The sequence below is a fragment of the Cryptomeria japonica genome, chromosome 11 (genome assembly GCF_030272615.1).
Source record: "Cryptomeria japonica chromosome 11, Sugi_1.0, whole genome shotgun sequence".
Classification (NCBI taxonomy): Eukaryota; Viridiplantae; Streptophyta; class Pinopsida; order Cupressales; family Cupressaceae; genus Cryptomeria; species Cryptomeria japonica.
Window position 1 is genome coordinate 516,385,702 of NC_081415.1, and position 6,000 is coordinate 516,391,701.

Consider the following 6,000-nt stretch of genomic DNA (forward strand, 5'->3'; position numbering starts at 1 on the left):
TTACCTTTCAGTGTCTATGCTTGCAGACAGGCAGATTCATAGCGCTTAATTAGCATGATGCCTGTTTTTAAAGTTTTTGGACTAGGCCTATCAATCCTTTCTGTCAGCAAAATGTTCTATGTACTGGTGAAGGCCCCAAATAAAGCTTTAAGTTTAATTTTCCTGTTTTTGAATTGTTATAGGTATTATATTCTCAAATGTGTTGCATTTACGTATCAGAAATAGATGGCTTCCATAGGTAAAATATAGAATTGGAGTAATTGAGTATTTTTCTGCCATCAAGATAAGAGAGGAATCCGGCACAGGTATCAATTTTGGATAAAGGAGGTTAATAGAAATTGAACTCTTTAATCGTCGATTATGTTGAACTTAGAAATAGGTAAAATAGGGCCTCATAGTAGACTGTGGATAAGGACAGCATTTCCATTTCTGTGGTTTGTCATGGATGAGTAAATTTAGGTATAGGTATAACAGGGCTCTGAGAATCTGATTAAGAGTAAATAGTGGACTGCAGATAAGAATAGCAGTGCATTTTTTAAGTTTCATATATGAGTAAATTTGGGAAAAGGTAGAAGAGAGCCTCATAAAACTGAGTAAGAGTAAATAGTAGACTGTGGATAAGGAAACACTTACATTTTTAAGGTTGTCATAGACGAGTTGAAAGGAAATTCAGAGAGTTGTGCATATCTGATATTGGAGTGGTTTGATTTTAGGTAAGAAAATGAGTCAGAGCTGAGTGGCAGCAAGATGTTTGTGGCTGATGAAAAGATTATTAAAATCACATGAAATCTTTTTTTCTCTTTTTTTTTTCCTTTTTTAAAATCACAAGTTGGAGGTTGTGCATCCATCACTATAAATGACAGTCTTTCATATCATTGTCCATGTTCAAAGCAAAAGTGAAAAAAATTACTTTTTCTTATTTTAAAAGATTCAAATTCCTTACTCCATGACCAAACATAGACACCTCCAACAACAAAATGTAGAAAGGTCAAAAAGGTGAAAGAGAAATCCCAACAAAAAATTTAGAAACCCACATCACGAATAATGCACTCACATTTTAGGAATACTTGCATATATAGTTCTTGAATAATTAATTTGTTTGTGATTTATATACTAAAATAAAGTAATTAAAATAATAAAAAAGAGAATAATATTTATAAACATAAATGAATTAAATAAATATTAGAATAAAGATGCAATATAAAATAATAGAAAAAATAAAAAATAAAATTAACATATAAAGTTAAATATTTTTTTTAGAAAAAATGAAATCGATCTTCATTGTTTTAATAACATTTGATAAATTTGATGGTTTGGCAGATTTGATGGTTAAAGATTGATTAGTAAATTTCAATCCTTGTCAATAAAAACACAAATATATATAAACTTATAATTATTAATTAGTAATATTAATAAAGTTTGTATAAAAATTAATGTTGTGAAAATTATTTGTCAATTATAAGTAATCTAGTTTGTAAACGAATGTCTATCATAGTAGGTGGCAACAACACAAATTGATAAGTGTAGCAACCCATTTAAATAATTAGGAAATTTGAGTTTGTTATTCGATATTTATATGCAAAATCCAAACTCCTATTCACTATTTATATAATCACATACATAAACAAATGCAATGTTGATGATTGATATGTTATTCAATTTTAAAAGTAGTATCTCAAGTTTGAAAAATAAATCTATTGTGAGACAATCTTAATTTTTGGGCATGAATGCTTACATAAGAAGCATATCATCTTATTAATGTTGTAGTTTTCTAACTTTTAATGTAAAGTGTCTATAGTATAGTAAAATGTATTCCTTCACAATTTCACACTCACTTTGAACCCACTTTGGCGGTTTGTTAATGTGAGGATCCAATTAACACTAAGAGGGGAAGGGGGGGGGTGGGGGTTAGTGATAACAATAAACTACAAACTTTCACCAATCTAAACAATACTTCACAAAACAGTTCATAACCAGCATCGGTAGTTGATCAAACAATCACCAAAACAGATTTACCAAACTAATACCGGTAGCAACTTAAGTGTTCATCATAAAGTAAATATAGTAAAGACATCAAATGCATAATCCATCCACAACATGAACACAAGGTTTTTTCACATGGAAACCCAAATGGGAAAAACCACAATGGGAATTGGTACCCACAAAATATTTGCACTCTTTCGGAATGCGCCTTGTTAGGAGCCTAGCCCAGTTAGGAGCTTTGCACCAATGCTTGGTTAAGAGCAGACCCTGTTAGGAGTCACCTGGTCAAGGGATTTTACAACTTAGCTCTATTAGAAGCTTTACCCTGTTAGGAGTAACCTCGCTAGAGGATTTAAACTCAAGTTGTTGAGCTACCCAATTAAGGGATTTATACAATCAGGCATGTTAGGACCTACTCGGTTAAGGGATTTTAATGTTGCTGCAACTATTAGGAAATGACATATAAATGATGTGGATTCGGCACTTCATAGCTTGCTATAACAAATCCTTGTCAACTCAAATTTGCTTATCTCATGCAAACATCTCAATCTGATTCGACACACACACACTTCTTTGATTATCGACACACTTAGCCTTTTCAAACTCAACTTGAATACATTTTACAATTAGGTCGGTTATAAAACCCTAACCTACAATGAATCTACATCATAGATCATATCAGATTATTACAAATCATTACAGATCATTACAAGAAATGACAAGACAATTATAGATGTTGAATGATCATAACTCATCACCGCACATCGATCCGATAAGTTGTCAAACCCTTATTACATTCTGTTAAGCACTTCATTGTTTTCCAATAAATTCGATCCTTGTACGCTCCAAAACAACATCTTATCTTTTCACATAGATTCTGACATGTCATCATCAACTTATGAACATGAAAAGAATCACCACCAAACCATAAAACATCATCGGTCAACGATCTTGATATCGGTTCTCAAACCCTAGTTATTTATACAACAGTCAATAACAAACACAACTTCCGGTTCTCCAAACATGATGTGGTTCATATCATAGGCTCATTATGATGTCATAAACACACATTCCAAACCGCAACACCTGACTCAACACGGATCACTACCGCAACCATCTCCTTCTCTGTTCCTACTTACCCGTTCACTATCACTTGACAATTTTGCTTTCCAATTCAATCTAATTCAATCCATTACCGATTAGACTTGACCAGTAGACTTAGATGATATACCAAGCATAAACAAACATGGACAAATATGGTTGTCATCAATGACAACACAAATAACTCATCATCATATCATAGTTATATCATTACCATCAGTCCTTTACCAGTACACCATCATCTCCATCAGTTATGCCAACATGCCAACAATCTCCCCCTTTGGCATTGATGGCAACACCAAAATCTCATCGTGAAACTTGTTATGTCACTGTCCGGTCATCATTTCTTCTCCTTTTCTCTTTATTGCTCTTCACCCCATGAATGTTACATTTCTTCTCCCTTTGACAATAATGCCAAAGGTCCTAAGGCATCTTCTATCATCATCTCAGCTGCTCCCCCTGAGGAGTAGCCCACTTCTCATCAATCCACAATGAAAGATATTCATTGATTCCATTGGATTGATGCTTCACCATCATCCTAGTTGATCTTGGGTAGGGTTATAACCCCTAACTTACCTCTGAGATATTCAAAGGTAGCCTTAGGAAATTGGCTTTGTGAATATATTTGCCAACTACTCTTTACTTGATACATGCTCCAATCTCGCTTTCTTTTCCTACACCCTTTCTCTCAGAAAGTGATACTTCAATTCAATATGTTTAGTCATTGCATGCAGTATCGAGTTCTTAGAAATGTTTATAGCACTAGTGTTACCACAATGTATAATCATTGGTTATGTCATATCTTGCTTGAAACCTTCCAAGACATGTCCCATCCATATAGCTTGTGTATAATTCATGGATGCAGCCACATATTCCGCCTCAGTTGTAGACTGAGATATACAAGTTTGTTTCTTTTTGGTCCAAGATACCATTCTATCACCTAGAAAGAATGCACCACCGGTTGTGCTCTTCCGGTCATCTACATTCCTTGCCCAATTAGCATCAATGAATACCTGCAAAGAAAAATTGCCTATGTATGGATACCACAATCCATAATCAATTGTCCCTCTAAGGTATCTGAATATCCTCTTCATTGCTCTCATATGTGTCTCCTTAGGGCTCTTCTGAAATCTTGCTACTAAACCAACTACATGGGCAATATTCGGTCTACTATGAACAACATAATGCAATTTCCCAATCATGGACTTGTATTCCTTTTCATCCACAGAGGGTGAATCATCCTCTTTTGACAATCTGCAACCGGTAACCATAGGGGTTCCAACTGGTTTATAGTCTTCCCTTCCAAAGGTCTTTAACACTTCCTTTACATTCTTTGACTGGCAAATAAAAATACCACCTTTTAGTTGTTGGACCTGCAATCCAATGAAAAATTTAATCTCACCTATTAGAGACATCTCAAATTCTTTCTGCATCTCATCTGCAAAAGTCATACTCATATCATCATTTCCACCAAATATAATGTCATCAACAAATACTTCTGCAATCAACATCTTGTCTCCTTCAGTCTTCAAATAAATATTGTTGTCCTCATTGGTTCTCTGGATTCCTATCTTTATCAGATGTGCATGAAATCTTTCAAACTATGCTCTTGGTGTTTGCTTCAATTCATATAATGTCTTATGCAGTTTGCATACCATATCCTTATCTTTTGTCAATGCAAACCCATCCGGTTGTTCAATATACACCTCTTCTTCAAAAATACCATACAGAATTGTTGACTTTACATCCATTTGATAGACTCTAAAAGCTTTAAAAGCTGCAAATGCAAGTAGCATTCTAACTCCTTCAAGCCTAACAACTGGTGCAAATGTCTCTCCATAGTCTTCACCTTCTTGCACATACCCTTTGCATACTAGTGTTGCCTTGTTTCGAACAACTTCTCCATCCTCATTCAACTTGTTTCTAAATACCCACTTTGTACCAATTACATTTTTATCATCAGGTCTAGGAACAAGTGACCATGTATTGTTTTTTCTCAATCTAATCAAGTTCTTCATTCATTGCATTTAACCAGCCATCATCCTTAAGAGATTCTCTAACTGTCTTCGGTTCAACTGTAGAAATCAGACAAGAGATTTCTCTAATTTTTCTTCTAGTCTGCACTCTAGCATTCTTGTCACCTATGATCTGGTCTTCAGAATGATTTAGCCTTACATACCTAGGAATTACATGTTTCGGTTCAATAACCTCTTCTTGTTCTTCATCTACTGGTTGAGCATCTTCATCTGCACTGTTCTACTCAACATCTTTTTGTACATTCGGTTCAATAAACAAAAGATTTTGTTCATCATCTGTTGGATCAGATTTGCTGGTATCATCAGATTCATCAGGAAATTCATCAACTTTTACATTCACACTCTCCACAATCTTCTTTGTTCTTTTTTTGTAACTCTTGAAATATTTTCTTTTAATGGAGTAGCCAAGAAATGTTCCTTCATCACTCTTAGCATCAAATTTACCAATATAATCATCTCTTTTTATAAAACATTTGCTGCCAAAAACTTTGAAATAACTAACACTAGGAGTTCTACCATACCATAACTCATAGGGTGTCTTATCATTACCTTTCTTAACAAGTACCCGGTTAAATGTGTAAACAGTAGTGCTAATTGCTTCTCTCCAAAACATCTTAGGTACATCTCCCTGTATCAGCATAGTTCTTGCAACTTCAATAATGGTCTGGTTTCTCCTTTATGCAATTCCATTATGTTGTGGTGTCCTTGGAGTAGATAACTGCCTCTTAATTCCATTTTCATCACAATATCTCACAAACTCATTAGATGTAAACTCTCTACCCCGGTCAGATCTTAGGAACTTAAGATTCTTACCGGTTTCATTTTCCACTAAGGCTTTGAATGCCTTGAACTTGCTGAAAGCATCTGACTTTTCCTTCAA